Raw genomic sequence first — 16884 nt, 5'->3', positions numbered from 1 at the left:
CTACCAGTACCACCACCCCCCCCCCCTGCCTGCCGTCTTGCCGTTACATCTGGATGACACCGTCTAAATACTTAAGAAGGTCTCTTTGTCTGTCCAAGGTTGGAGGTCAGACGCCTGGGGCTAGTCTCACCCAACTTTACAGGGGGAACATTATGGGGTATGGGACGGACATAGGCTAGTCGGGGTCGCCATAATTCAAGAGGGAACATCGTGACATGCTCATATACTGACCCCCAACGACGGTGTTTGGCATTGCCCGCCTATCAAAATATTTAAAAAATTAAGAAATTGTTATAGTAATATTAAATATTGTACACTGATCTCGAGAAAATTTGTAGAAAAATGTTTATAATCATACTTTGTCCATAGTAGCACAAATAGACTATTATCTCCTTACTCAAAGTCACTGGGAAACTATTATATTTGTTTTTAATAGTTCACACCACTAGGCTCCTGCCACGAGTGAACTGCCCACATGCCAATGGTAGACTATCATATTATTTTCATAAGAGAGAGAGACAGAGACAGAGTTCAATCTGTCAGTGAACAGAGGCTGACACACTGACAAGAGACAGAGACAGAGAGCTGGTCGACCAGGTCAAAGAGACAGGGAGACGAAGAGAAAAAACAGAGAGACAGACAGACTACAACCCTGGCTGCCCCTGGGTAGAATATACAGAAGAGGTATAGCCAGACAGAAGAGATATAGCCTCTTCCCCCAGCACGCTATATCTGGTTTACATCTAAATTTCTAAAGAAACTAGGGCTCTCTATCTCTCTCTCTCTCTCTCTCTCTTCTTTTACTCCCTCCTTTATCTCTCCCTTCTCACAATTTCCCTTCCCTTCCTTTCTATCGCCCTTCTCACCAAGTCTCACGTGTCCCCTCCTCCCTTCTGCCTCTTCCTCTATTCTACTCTCACGTAATCCAATATCAAGAACGAATGAGGAAGCTCTTATCTGTCTCCCTCACTCCAGCACTGCTCTCAACACCTCTACGTGTACGTGTGGATTCACCAGCTGTAGTCACCTAGATGTACTTGCGGGGGTTGAGCTTCGGCTCTTTGGTCCCGCCTCTCAACTGTAAATCAACTGGAGTACACGTTCCTGAGCCTACTGGGCTCTATCATATCTACATTTGAAATTGTGTATGGAGTCAGCCTCCACCACATCACTGTTTAATGAATTCCATTTATTAACTACTCTGACACTAAACAAATTTTTTATAATGTCTCTATGGTTCATTTGGGCACTCAATTTCTGCCTGTGTCCCCTAGTCTTTTTCAACCCTATCAATTACTTTGAGAATATTGTATGTGGTGATTATGTCCCCTCATACTCTTCTGTCTTCCAGCGACGTGAGGTTTAATTCCCGTAGTCTCTCCTCATAGTTCATGCCTCTCAGTTCGAGCACTAGTCTGGTGGTAAACCTCTGAATCTTCTAAAATTTAGTCTTATGCTTAGCGAGATTTATGGACATGCTGGAGCTGCATACTCCAGGATTAGTCAGACATACGTGGTATACAAGGTTCTGAATGATTTGTTACACGTTTCTAAAGGCCGTTCATATGTTGGTCAACCTGGCATTTGCCTCTTATGTTATCCTCTTGATATGGGCTACGTGGGAAAGGTCTGGTGTGATATCAACCCCCAAGTCTTTCTCTCTGAATCTGGAATAATTTCATCTCCCAAATGATACCTTGTATCTGGCCTCCTCCTCCCTACACCTATCTTCATTACATTACATTTGCTCGGGTTAAACTCTAGCAATCAATTGTTGGACCATTCCTTCAGTTTGTCCAAGTCTTCTTGAAGCCTCAAGCTGTCCTCCTGTCTTAATCTTTCTCATAATTTTGGCATCATCAGCAAACATTGAGAGGAATGAGTCTTTACCCTCTCGGGGATCATTTACGTATATCAGAAACAGGATAGGTCCGAGTACAGAGCCCTGTGGGACTCCACTGGTGACTTCACGCCAATCTGAGGTCTCGCCCCTCACTGTAACTCTCTGCTTCCTATTGCTTAGGTACTCCCCTATCCACTGGAGCGCCCTACCAGTTACTCCTGCCTGTTTCTCCAGCTTATGCATCAACCTTTAATGGGGTACTGTGTCAAAGGCTTTCTGACAAGAAAATGCAGTCCGGTCATCCTTCTCTTACTTGCTTAATCTTTGTCACCTGATCGTAGAATTCTATTAAGCCTGTAAGGCAAGATTTACCCTCCCTGAACCCATGTTGATGGGTTGTCACGAAGTCTCTTCTCTCCAGATGTGTTACTAGGTTTTTTCTCACAATCTTCTCCATCACCTTGCATGGTATACAAGTTAAGGACACTGGCCTGTAGTTCAGTGCCTCTTGTCTGTCACCCTTTTTGTATATTGGGACTACATTAGTAGTCTTCCATATTTCTGGTAGGTCTCCCAGATTTACCAGAAATAGAAAGATATGTGTGTGTGCATGGTCTGTGTGTGTGTGTGTGTGTGTGTGTGTGTGTGTGTGTATGTGTGTATGTGTGCATGGTCTGCGTGTGTGTGTGTGTGTGTGTGTGTGTGTGTGTGTGTGTGTGTGTGTGTGTGTGTGTGTGTGTGTGTGTGTGTGTGTGTGTGTAATGCCATAAACACTGTACTATAAGGACCAGGTAAAACACCTGATGTAATGTTTAACAAGATAAAAGCTTTTGAAATCAAACGGAAAATATAAATTAATAATAATTCATTGTGCCGGGGACAGGCAGCCAGAATGTGTTCCTACACGTTAGGCTTATATCGAGATGTTTGTTTGAATTACTGACCCCGCCCAGGACTCATCCCCCACAACAAGCCGACTAACTCCTGAGTCCCTACTCACTGCTAGGTGAACAGACCCATTAGGTGATAGTAACTGCGCTCAACCATTTCCGCCCCACCCAGGATTCGAACCCGCAGATCTCGATTACGAGTCGAAAACGAATCCGACTCTCCTGCCTGGACCCTTATGTTCAAGAAATAATATATATTGTAGTATATATTATACTACAGGGATATATAATATTCAATGTTGATAATGACGGTCAGGGGAGCCGGTCGGCCGAGCGGACAGCACGCTGGGCTTGTGATCCTGTGGTCCTGGGTTCGATCCCAGGCGCCGGCGAGAAACAACGGGCAGAGTTTCTTTCACCCCATGCCCCTGTTACCTAGCAGTAAAATAGGTACCTGGGTGTTAGTCAGCTGTCACGGGCTGCTTCCTGGGGGTGGAGGCCTGGTCGAGGACCGGGCCGCGGGGACACTAAAAAAAGCCCCGTAATCATCTCAAGATAACCTCAAGATATGATATTTGTTAAATATTCCATAAACCACTTATTTTGAAGTTCACGAGAAGAGAGACATTAAAGGCTTTCAAATGGAATTTTTGAGCATAATTGATTCTACTACTGAATCTTATTTTTTTAAAGATTGATAAAGTTGAGGTTATTTGAGGAACTTAAATATTGATAAAGTATGCAGAGAGTGTGACTTTAGTCGCACTGAATGTTGAAATGTTGAAATGAATTCATTTTAATAACTAAGTTGGAGTTGATTGATTTATAAGGCAACTTATTGATGTGGAGGCATTAAGTTGTTGACGTAGAGAACTGAACTCAAGACGTCAGTTACTGACTGATGGTTCTCAACACCAGTTAGTGACTGGTGGTTCTGAACACCAGTTAGTGACTGGTGGTTCTGAACACCAGTTAGTGACTGGTGGTTCTCAACACCAGTTAGTGACTGGTGGTTCTCAACACCAGTTAGTGACTGGTGGTTCTCAACACCAGTTACTGACTGGTGGTTCTGAACACCAGTTAGTGACTGGAGGTTCACAACACCAGTTAGTGACTGGTGGTTCTGAACACCAGTTAGTGACTGGTGGTTCTGAACACCAGTTAGTGACTGGTGGTTCTCAACACCAGTTAGTGACTGGTGGTTCTGAACACCAGTTAGTGACTGGTGGTTCTGAACACCAGTTAGTGACTGGTGGTTCTCAACACCAGTTAGTGACTGGTGGTTCTCAACACCAGTTAGTGACTGGTGGTTCTCAACACCAGTTAGTGACTGGTGGTTCTGAACACCAGTTAGTGACTGGTGGTTCTGAACACCAGTTAGTGACTGGTGGTTCTCAACACCAGTTAGTGACTGGTGGTTCTGAACACCAGTTAGTGACTGGTGGTTCTCAACACCAGTTAGTGACTGGTGGTTCTCAACACCAGTTACTGACTGGTGGTTCTCATCAAAAATATAATTCCATGCCTTAGATTAGTGACTGTCAACAGCCTTACAATGACAAGATTAACATCATTGTATTAACTTCATCATCGACATATTCACGAGTGTCATTGTATTTAGTGATGAGCTTTGACTAGTATCATTATAAGAGTGGACCAGCTGATGGAACAATAGTTCTCACGACAACCAGTTACAAGCCTGACCTTTGATAGGAGGCCTAGTCGAGAACCGGGCCGCGGGGACGTTGAACCCCGAAATCATGGCCAGGTAACTTAACATACGTCAGACCTAACATGCAGTCCGTATGTAAACCCTAGTTCCCGGGCTCTGTCTGCCTTCCCACTTTCTCATCTTATAAACTGAGGTTCTTCCGTTCCATCCTCTTCTCTCATTCCTTACCTGTTCCTTCTCTACTTGTAGACGCTCCATCTCCAGAGCTTTTATCTCGGTCTTTGTCTCAGGTTTTAAGTATAGTTTTCTTCACTCCATTTGCGAGTCCTTCTGGGCGAGGCTCATAACCCAACCTGGAAATTGGTCCCAGTTCTTCCCGGTCGGTTTCCCTTGTTCCCTGATGGCGCCACCACGACTGGCGTCTTCTGTCTGACGTGTCCCGCCTGACGTGTCCACCTGTGTGTCCGCCTGAGTGTCCGCCTGTGTGGACGCCTGTGTGTCCGCCTGTGTGTCCGCCTGACGTGTCCGCCTGTGTGTCCGCCTGGCGTGTCCACCTGTGTGGACGCCTGTGTGTCCGCCTGACGTGTCCACCACGACTGACGGGCGCTCACCGCACTTCTGGGCCAATGGGCATGACTTGACACCCCTTGCTGGACGTACCGTAGCCGTCAAGACGCCTCCACAGCCTCCGTCAACAGCAGGACTGCGCCCCAGGAGTCGCTCACGTCTGCCTCCTCCTCCTCTGAACACCTCACACACTCTGAGGGCACCCTGGGGCACCCTGGGACATCCTGTGACTGTTAATGAATACCAGACACATCCTGGATCTCTTAATGAACACCTCACACACCCTGGGGGCTCCTATGTCCCTGAAATAGCTATCAAAACACAATAAACTTGTAACATACCTCAAAGATGGACGGTTCCTGTCCGGCGACGACGTAATTCCTTACCTGTAATGACATGAGGCGAGTTATTGACCCTAGCTAGAGGCCCTCGTGTACGTCAATCCTCATACATCACAAATACAATCACAACTTAAACGATCACTTTTAATCCGTACATATGAGCAGTTCAGGTGACACTTGAAGGAGATGCTTACCTTCAAGGATGAATGCTGCCAGAAGAGGAGGATAGCAATAGACAGAAGTCTATCCATCAACAATAGACAGAAGTCTATTGATGCCAGTTGTAGTTGACCCAACACCGGCTGTGACTTTACCTACGTAGAGAATATTATTATTAACGTCGTTATTGACAAAATATACAATTTTGCCTAAACAGAGTCATTCAATTAGGTGATTTGGTGGTCGTATTCACCGCCATACAGGATCATACACAAGACAACCGGTGTAAAATGTAGCGTGGAGCACATGTATAGTTCATGAGGTCATAAACTACTACATCAAACATTATACATGTTTCAATGTATGACTTTGTAACTGTAACTGTCTACTGTTGAGCACCACACAAGGCAGAGATGAGATCATGAGAGATGAAGCCTATAATGGATTAATAGTAATAATAATAATAAATAAATAAATAAATAAATAAATAAATAAATAAAATTCTCGTTCTTCATTCTTTAAAATGGACAAGCAAATTTAGGATAGTGTTAGGATGTCTTCTAATATACCTGAGTTAACTAAATAGTTAAATAGTTCATTGTACAGTAGGCTAGGATGTTTAAAATCTTTCACAGTTTCACATTCAATAATATAGTGTTCAAGTGCATGACTTAAAGGTTTGTCATGGAGTTTACAAGCTGAATATTGTGGTAGTGGCCCAGCCTGATTAACCTGCCAGATTTTTTTTTTTTTTTTTTTTTTGCAGGGGTATTCCTGCGTGGGCCCTAAGCCTCTGGCTGGCCCACTAAGTGTTGCTTGTTTCTGTTTTACTTGGGCGGAGTATGAGTATTTATGACTCGTATGGTCGCTTCAGTAAGATTTTGCCATATGTGTTTAACAACTTCTGCTCTGTTGAATCTAAGTTGAAATCTTAACGGGTTTGTAACTGTGCACTGTGTTAGATAATGTTCCAGTGGTCTGTCGGGCATTTCTCCACAGTGCTGACATTTCCTCTCACCTTCCGGAACCCGTAAGCCTATTTCCCATGCACATGGGTATGCAAGCCTGATGCGATGTAAGTGCACTCTTGTTGCTCTACTGCTCCCTTTCATCAAAAACCTGCCAGATGTGCCTATAGCCAAGGCTATGCCACGCAGTGACTACACCACACTGTCTGCTCCGGTTATTGTCCTCACCATCGTTCACTGTCCTCACCTCACCATACACTTGCCTGTTATTTCAACACTTGTCAAAGCTTTTAATATGCAGTAAATTTATTCTCCAATTTTTGTAAATCGTTTATAGGTAAATAAGTATATCATTCAGTTTTTTTAATTATCTTGTTCTGTACTACTGAAACAGATGTTCACTAAGAATTGTAATGTATAATTGCCTTGTAACACTTTTGTATATGTAATTTATATTGTATTTTTTTAAATAAAGATAAAAAAAAAAAAATACTGCAGCTTTCAGCTCTTTGCACATTTTTTTACTTCTTCTAAATCTGAAGTAATCTCCTTAATTTGTATGTTTTAATAAAGTAATAAATGGTCCAAAGTCATAGTCTGTTTTCTTACAAGCCTCATTGGTCAATCCATCAACAAAGTCATGTTTTCAAACTCTTTTATGGCCTAGTCCAGCCTCCTGTTTTGTTGTTGTTGTTGTTTAAGATTCGCTGCTGGGAACAAAAAGTTGCAAGCAGCACGGTCTATGGTGAGCCCGTACTCCTGTTTTGGTAGTACTTATAGTAACAATGAGGACCATAGTATATATATACCCATCAACAACCAAATTAGAAAGTAGAAATTGGCACGATTGAGTTGAACAAACTCGAAATACTATATTTTACTTGTGTTGCTTTGACAAACTAAACTAGCCTAACCTAACCTTCCTAGGCCTAATACACGATAATTGAGGCCTAATATAGTACATATATGTGCTATACTAGGGCCTAGGAATATTTAAGTTTGTTTTTTAGCTTCATTTTTTTCTAGAATTCCTTACTAGTCAATATACTACTATGTAAAAGCTAAGTACGTACGAATTCGTGAGTATTTACTATAGTACAATAGGTACTATCTAAATAGGAGGATAGATTGGGGAATGAATACCACACAAAGTTAATACAAAAGTTATTCTCATTGGCAAAAATCACATTCCATTTAATATTAAAAGCTACTTCAGACATAACTCGTGATGGCTTAATTAAAGGCTGCAGAGCACTTTTAGAGACACAAAATGCAACTCCACCTCCATTGAGTTTAGGGTTTTCAGGGGCTAGGTAAATACCTAATAACTCAGTTCGTGTTGTGTTGCCCAGTCGTTCCCCAGTCGTTCCATCTCTGCATACTCCATCTCCATCTTTGTGTCCAGGGAGCCGGTCGGCCGAGCGGACAGCACGCTGGACTTGTGATCCTGTGGTCCTGGGTTCGATCCCAGGCGCCGGCGAGAAACAATGGCCAGAGTTTCTTTCACCCTATGCCCCTGTTACCTAGCAGTAAATAAGTACCTGGGTGTGTTAGTCAGCTGTCACGGGATGCTTCCTGGGGGTGGAGGCCTGGTCGAGGACCGGGCTGCGGGGACACTAAAAAAAAAAAGACCCCGAAATCATCTCAAGATAACCTCAAGATACAGGATGTACTACACTTAGGTATAAACCCTATAGGTTAAGAGCCAATTTATCTTTGACCTGAAACATGAGACAACTGAGAACAACTATTGCAAAAATTTTACACAAGCAAGATGGAAAGAAATGGGGTCTGAATTTTTGAGTTAGGTTTAAGAATTAGTACGATTAGTCTTTGTGTCCATTTTTTGGTGGGAAGACACCTTGTGAGAGGCTCATCTCATGGCGGTCAAGCAGAGGCTGGCTAGAGACATCATTCAGTAAGCTCAAGGTGTTACAAGTTATACCAGCCTCACCAGGAGCAGTTTGTGTTCCCTAATGCTGTTGTCAATTCAAATTAAGACTGATCAACTAAATCCGGTGATGCATGCTATTTCAATATCAGTTTGTTAATTTTTGTATTACTTAAATGCTATTGTATGTCTGGAGGTAAGGAAGAAATTTGAGACATTAGACCATTGAGCTAAGAGCATATCAGCATATTCTGCGGGAGTATGATGAAGCTGAACTGAGGCTGCAGGCTTGGTAATGTTTTTATTTTGTTCCCCATTTCTGATAATGTTGTAGTTCAATTGATAACTTGTAGAAATTGGTCCCACTGTGTGGGTTTTATTTGATACTAAAGTTCGCGAGAAATTCTGCTGGCATTGAGGCTAGTAAACAACTGCTAGTAGATGGTCAGCTGTTTGGGTTGGTTTATATCTGCGAGCCAGCTGAAGCACTGTAGCTCGGTAATAATAACAGGATCCTCAGTCCATGAAGAAGAAACATTGTTTTTTTTCCCTTCACTTTAACCCAAGTATGATAATGACTGGTAATGGTACTGACAAGAGCATTATAAGAGACGTCCAATGATACAGGTATATACCCAGTGTATCACTTGTGTATGTGAGCCTTGAAGGGCGGTTTAAGATTGTCTGAAATGACACATTTTAATCCTAAGATGGAGATTGGACCTAATATCTGCTATAGTGTACTCACAATACATGCACAATGATAGCTTTACAAGTTCTGGGACGAGCCTAACTTTTATGTTGCTATCTATTAGGCTGTATCCAATCACATAGTTCAGCCTTCCTCTCAATTAGTGGGCTTGTTTGACGTTATTATAATATTATATGATCAGTAACGTATGTCAAGAACATTCTTCTCTTACTGTTACACTGAACATCACCAACAGCAATGTCACCAGCATTTAGGTCACCCATATGTATAACAGCTATAAATGTTAATTTACATTAATGTTAAATTTTAATGTTAAATTTGTGTGTGTATAACATAGCTGTGTTACCTGCAGGCTTCGGTAGCAGGTCTGCTTTAAGCACACTACATCGTGCATATTTGTCGAGCAGAATAAAATGGCCATTTGCAGTTTGTAATTTAAATTTTTGATAATGTATACTACCACTCCTGTGATTTTTTTTTATTTAGTTTACAGATTAGTCCACTCTTAACATGTGTAAACCAGTAACAATACTTTTGTTATATGGTATATACCCAAGTATCGTGGGTGGAGCTGTCTTGGTACTTGTGGACGTATATGGCTCCTGTAAATACATTACTTCTACGGCTTTCATTTCAGTATAGAAGATTATGTCGTTTAATCTAAGAAAAAACACTTCGAATGTTCCAAGAAAGAAACTTAGTTGTTTTTGTCTAGTGAGTCATGGTTGCCCATTTCCTTCATTATCAAAGGAAAGAAGGTAATATTTAAGTTCATTAAACACTTTGACAACCGAATTTTTAAACCGCGTTTCCCCAGTAATATAACTATGGGCTAGGATGCGTTTCACCAGATTTGGCGGTTTCTGAAACTTTTTAATCATTAACCACCTCCAGTGTTTCATCAGTATATAGCGAGGGTGCCAGTGAAGGATCAGTGATTCCTGGAACAATATTTTCCATAGAGAGTTGACACTCCTGTTCTGTACAATTAGGTGCCGTAGCCTCAGCCGCTGCAAGACTGCCGAGCTTAGCCTAGCATTTTAAAAGCACTACACAATCACCTTCTGTGGTTGATTGTTCAATAAATCCTTGAACTGTATGTTTGATAAATCTCTCACTCTGTCTATGGAGGACAGAAGAAAATGTATATATGCTGATTAGCATTGTAAATGTGTGGCCACGTCTGTGGTAGAAAATAATAATAAAAAACACAATACTACTGGTGCCGGGGTAACTTTCACTATCGCTACCATAACTCACATTATCACTGGGCAAATTTGTCTCTAAATGTTTTTATTCCGTTTTGTAATTCAGTCATTTTCTTTAATCAATCAATTTTTTCTTTATCTTTGTCTGCTTCAGTCCGACGATGCTTGGAAACTGCTCAATGAAGGAGACGTCAGCCTTTACGTAAACACGGCGGGACACTTTCTGACCGGAGGAGAGGCTACCTCACCGTCCCAAGGGACCTGGGGGTCCTTGTGAGGGTACAGCCTCGTGTCGTGGCTGTACCCTCACAAGGACTGTACCCTGTACCCCTCTGTGTATGGCTCTCTTCAACACAGAGTACACACACACACAGTACTTACACACACATGATTAGTACCGTGGCAATAATAACGGATAAACGGAGAGGACTCATAAGGTCTAATAGAACTTAGTGGGATGAAACTCCCAAAGAAACAATATTGTCCGAGGGGAGGTTCATTGTCTTTCCAATGGTGATCCTATTGAGAGCTCCTTCACCATCCATATATGTCCTTCTTGTCCTGTACACCCCCTTCAAGACTAATAGCTGTCAACAGAAAACTCTCTGGGACTCTCTATTACATTTACTGTGGCCAAGATACTATTTACAATTTACTGTGGCGATGATGACACCATCTCTAGTGAGAGGCACACTACCAGTCCCACCTTCAACCAGCCTAATATTGAGATCTTGCTTACGTGACACATAGATTTACGGTGATAGTCTAGGTCGGACTAAGTCTAATAATGGTATGGAGAATTCGTCAGAAAGTTGTTGGAACCAGGCGCCTGACAGCTGGGTGGACAGAGCTTCGGGTTCGTAGTCCTGAGATTCCGGGTTCGATACCCGGTGGAGGCGGAGACAAATGGGCAAAAATGTTTCTTTCACCCTGATGCCCCTTTTATCTAGCAGTAAATATGTACCTGGGAGTTAGACAGCTGCTACGGGCTGCTTCCTGGTGGGTGGGTGTAACAACAAGGAGACCTGGTCGAGGACCGGGCCGCGGGGTCGCTGAGCCCCGAAATCATCTCAAGATAACAACACCAGACTGGTATCTGTCGTTGCTCCAGCTGGGAATGTACATAGCTCGGGGAGCTATGAGCAGATGTACATAGCTCGGGGAGCACTAGGCGGCCTGGATGGGTGTTGGCCCTGCTGTGTAGGCGTGATAGGCCTACACAGCAGCTGTGTAGGCCTACCACGCCTACACAGCAGGGCCAACTTAACATAAGATACTGTGGGACTCTGGATCTATTGGGTTATCAGTCACTGTTAGTCATTATTAGTGCACAAATCACGACCCGTTACTTAAGGCACTGTACAACTGTTGCCTTTATGTTTAATCTTTATAAAATACATTAGCTTTTACATGTAAATAAACTCTAAAATAATGAGGAATACGGAGATAGGTTGGTATGCCGGGTTGCCATGACAACGGGCCCCTAAGCGCCCGCCGGGGGGCTCAACACTCGCCTAGCAAGACTCCCCCATCACCTAAATCTTGTCTAATTTAGTCACAGCAACGCACTCTACCCACAACATTTTGCCACCAGTTTGGTCACTGTTACTTACTTGCCATGTGATGATATTCAGGCACACGAACTGCTCTCTGTTTATCCTGCAATGTGGCGAGATATGGATCAGCTGTGAACATCAACAAACCCGGCCAGGTGGCAGGCGTACCAACCCCCCGCGGCGTACAGAAGAGATATTTCCCGCCATATTTCTCGTTTATTCGCTCCTGGTCGCCCAGTTAGGACACGTATAGGTCATTGCTATTGAAGCGACGAATGAATAGAGCCTCCGCACTCGTGAACTACTTATAATGAGGTAATTATGAGGTGGACACGCCAAGCCAGTGTTGTCTATACTGATGAACTAGTAATAATCCGCCAGTTGTCATCACAATCTTCACTTCCTGTAACTCAGTGTGACTAAACACTTAATCAGGCAGTTATGGTATAAATATATTATTTACCCCTCTACATATTAACGTTACGTTCGTCACATCATGCAGTCCGTCCTCCTAAGGTTCCCCAACGTTAAGAAAACGGTCAATTTAAAGTGTCGTCGCCTAACCCACCAGAGAACCCAAAACAGAAAACGGGACAGTACGTCACTTTCGCGGGCTGCTACCATTTTATAGTACGGCAATTATTGGTCTTAGGTAACGCACACGAGTAAAAAGTGACGTTATGTGTAGGAGGACAGGTTGAGGTCACGACCGTTACTTACCGTAATCAACAACGGAATGATCCGACCCGTGCAAGGTGAGGCTTGCATACCGTCCTCAGGCTAGGCTCGTTAAAGACCCGCCTGTCCCCCCTCCCCCCACTCGTCAATTTTAACATATTGTGTATTAAAAATTGCTTTCTTCTCATATATAAATTAGTATTATTATATTAAAAATAATAAATTAATAAAATATAATAAATTAGTATTATATAATAAAATTCTATGTATAGTTAAACGTAGGTTAGGTTAGGTGTTTAGGTCCAACCCGTCCTCGACTCGAGTCCATTACATCCAGCGGTCAACCCCACAGACAACCCCCAAGACAGACGCACTCATAAATTTTAATATGCTGTTCATTCAAAACGGGAATTTTCTCAAATAAAAATTAATAATATAATATATTAGCATATTGTGCATATATAGGCATAGGTTAGGTTAGGTGTTTAGGTTCTGTTGACGATTATTTGTATTTGTAGTACGTGGGTGAAGCATTTACAGCGTTGTGATTCGAACAAAATTCGTCAGTGAAGCACTTGTTCCGGATATGTTCGAACTTCAGCAGTTGTGAGTCGTGTGTAAACCGCTTTTCATTCATAAACAGGGGGGTTGGTGGGTGCATGGAATCACTTTTGGATCTTTGTTTGGAGGACGGGCTGTTAGGTTCTGTTGGCGATTCACTCACGTATAAATGAAGTACGTGAGTGAAACATTTCAACCCGTACTCAAGCCAGTCCATTCCATCCAGTGGTCGACCCCAAAGACGCATTCATCAATTTTAACATGAGTTGTTCATTCAAAATAGAAATTTTCTCAAATATAAATTAATATTTTTTATATATTAGCATACTGTGCCTATTTAGGCGTTGGTTACGTTAGGTGTCTAGGTTCTGTTTGGGAATATTTGTATTTGTAGTACGTGGGTGAAGCATTTACAGCGTTGTGGTTCGAACAAAAGTCGTCAGTGAAGCACTTGTTCCGGAAGTGTTCGAACGTCATCAGTTGTGAGTCGTGTGTAAACCGTTTTTCATTCATACAGCATCCCGTCCTCCAAACAAAGTCCCAAAAGTGATTCCATGCACCCGCCAAACCCCAGCTGTTTATAAATGAAAAACGGTTTACACACGACTCACAACTGATGACGTTCGAACACTTCCGGAACAAGTGCTTCAATGACGACTTTTGTTCGAACCACAACGCTGTAAATGCTTCACCAGATTCACGAAGCACTTACGAACGTGTACATTTTTTCCTCAATCTTTGACGGCTTTGGTTATATTTATTAAACCGTTTACAAGCATGAAAACTTGCCAATCAACTGTTGTTATTGTTATAAACAGCCTCCTGGTGCTTCGGAGCTCATTAACTGTTTAATAATTGTAAACAATGCCGCCAAAGATTGAGAAAAGATGGACAGGTTCGTAAGTGCTTTCGTGAATCTGGCCCCTGTACTGTGGTACCGTCCTTACCACACAGGTACCTTCCTTCTCTCATGTTGACATTGTGTACATCAATATTAATGTTCTGGGTAATATTGTGCGACACAGCCGGAGCTCTTCCCATACCTGGTTGATGGGGCTCTGGGAGTTCTTCTACTCCCCAAGCCCGGCCCGAGGCCAGGCTCGACTGGTGAGAGTTTGGTCCACCAGGCTGTTGCTTGGAGCGGCCCGCAGGCCCACATACCCACCACTACAGCCCGGTTGGTCCAAGGCCTGGCGCCTGGCTCTCACAATCACCCTCCAGCACACAGGTCTCTCTGGTCACTCCTTCCCTGATGTGTTGCAGACTTTGAGGCTCTTCACCGGTGTGACGCCTGGGCTGGGCGGCCCTGGGCTGGTGACGGAGACGGTTGGGGAAGGTGGTGGCAGCCTCCTGCACCAGGGGGAAGGGGGGGGTCCTGCCCATGGGGGAGGGGGGGGGGGTTGAGGGTAGTTATTGAGAGGGAGGTAGATCAGGGTGGTGTTGGGAGGCTTATGTTGATAGGTCAGGTCTTAGTGGATGCGCAGGTGTAGGTGGTGTGGGGAGGGTAGTGTAGGGGTGGGTGTAGGTGGTGTGGGGAGGGTAGTGTAGGGGTGGGTGTAGGTGGTGTGGGGAGGGTAGTGTAGGGGTGGGTGTAGGTGGTGTGGGGAGGGTAGTGTAGGGGTGGGTGTAGGTGGTGTGGGGAGGGTAGTGTAGGGGTGGGTGTAGGTGGTGTGGGGAGGGTAGTGTAGGGGTGGGTGTAGGTGGTGTGGGGAGGGTAGTGTAGGGGTGGGTGTAGGTGGTGTGGGGAGGGTAGTGTAGGGGTGGGTGTAGGTGGTGTGGGGAGGGTAGTGTAGGGGTGGGTGTAGGTGGTGTGGGGAGGGTAGTGTAGGGGTGGGTGTAGGTGGTGTGGGGAGGGTAGTGTAGGGGTGGGTGTAGGTGGTGTGGGGAGGGTAGTGTAGGGGTGGGTGTAGGTGGTGTGGGGAGGGTAGTGTAGGGGTGGGTGTAGGTGGTGTGGGGAGGGTAGTGTAGGGGTGGGTGTAGGTGGTGTGGGGAGGGTAGTGTAGGGGTGGGTGTAGGTGGTGTGGGGAGGGTAGTGTAGGGGTGGGTGTAGGTGGTGTGGGGAGGGTAGTGTAGGGGTGGGTGTAGGTGGTGTGGGGAGGGTAGTGTAGGGGTGGGTGTAGGTGGTGTGGGGAGGGTAGTGTTGGGGTGGGTGTAGGTGGTGTGGGGAGGGTAGTGTAGGGGTGGGTAGGGAGGGTAGTATAGGGGTGGGTGTAGGTGGTGTGGGGAGGGTAGTGTAAGGGATGGGGAGGGTAGTGTAGGGGTGTGGGGAGGGTAGTGTAGGGGGGTGGGGAGGGTAGTGTAGGGGTGGGTGGGTGTAGGTAGAGTAATTAGACCCATCTGGTCATGACAGAACCCCCAGATCCATCTTGTGAGCCCCCCCCCTCACTTAATTATCTACCATCTACCGTGATTACTCCCGACCCTCGCGACTAGTTTAATAAGACATTGGATCGATGAATTGTTTCAAGCGCAGGTAAGACATTAATGAATAGGTGTGGCTGGATATAGATGGGAGCTTCCTCGTATAAGTCAATAAGCTACTGAAACTGCTTTAATTTTGACTTTACCTGTATATGGACCCAAATCTGGGGGTTGGCGCCGCTAAGCCCGTCAAACCGTTTGGGCTGGTCTACTGTCATATATATACTAATACTCTTCAGTATAAGTAGTACCAAAACAGGAGGATGAGATGTGGACGGATATCATCAGCGGCACATGCAAGTTGAGCCAAGGTAAGAAATGCTGTTAGAAATCTAAATACCGAAACAATGAGGGCCTTATATACCACATACGTCAGACCAATTCTGGAATATGCGGCACCGGCTAGAACTCATTAACGCGTTTAACACAACACTAAGCTAGAGAGTTGTTTAAGCTGTGATCTTAAGCTTAAGACTACATAAAACTCACGTCACCATAAGGCAGAAAATTTAGGAAAGACATGATTGCTACATATAAAATACTCAGGGAAACAGACAGGGCAGACAAGGAAATATTATTTGGAATGGATGCAACAGGAACAAAGAGACAGAGGTGGAAACTGAGTACCCAAACTGGGTCACAGAGACATTAGAAATAATTTATTACTTGTCAGAGTGGAATGCATTAGGCAGTGATGTGGTGGAGGCTGACTCCATATACAGTGTTAAATGTAGATATGATAGAGCCCAGTAGGCTCAGGAACCTGTACACCAGTTGACTGGAGGGATGACAGGTGGGACCAAGAGCTGAAGCACAATCCCAGCTAGTACATCCTCGCCTCCTCCCATCACCACACCCTCCCTCCCCCCCCCCCACCCAGGGGGGCCTTGGTGGCTGAGTGGACAGCACGCTGGACACGTAATCATGTGGAGCGGTGTTCGATTGCCGGCCCCGGCGAGAAACAATGGGTAGAGTTTCTTTCACCCTGATTCCCCTGTTACCTAGCAGTAAATAGGTACCTGGGAGTTAGACAGCTGTTACGGGCTGCTTCCTCTGTGTGTGTGTGTGCGAAAAATAAATAGCAGTTAATAACAGTTGAGAGGCGGGCCGAAAGAGCAGAGCTCAACCCCCGCTAGCACAACTAGGTGAATACAACTAGGTGAATACATCCCCCCTCCTCCCACATACCCGGCCTCAGACATACCCCATCCACCACATACTCATTCTCCCAACATACCCCATCCCCCCACATATCCCCCCCCTCTCCCCTCCCCCCCCCCACCCCCCTACCCCCACAACTACACTGAAATCATCTCCATCGCCTCGAAAATATATTATGCACACATCACGGCCAATGGCGGAGATAAACAGATAGACAGACTGACAGACAGATAGACAGTCTGACACACGGTGTCCA

Source organism: Procambarus clarkii, chromosome 58 (genome assembly GCF_040958095.1).
Source record: "Procambarus clarkii isolate CNS0578487 chromosome 58, FALCON_Pclarkii_2.0, whole genome shotgun sequence".
NCBI lineage: Eukaryota > Metazoa > Arthropoda > Malacostraca > Decapoda > Cambaridae > Procambarus > Procambarus clarkii.
The sequence above is the reverse complement of the archived record's forward strand: the minus strand, read 5'-3'. Positions refer to the sequence as shown.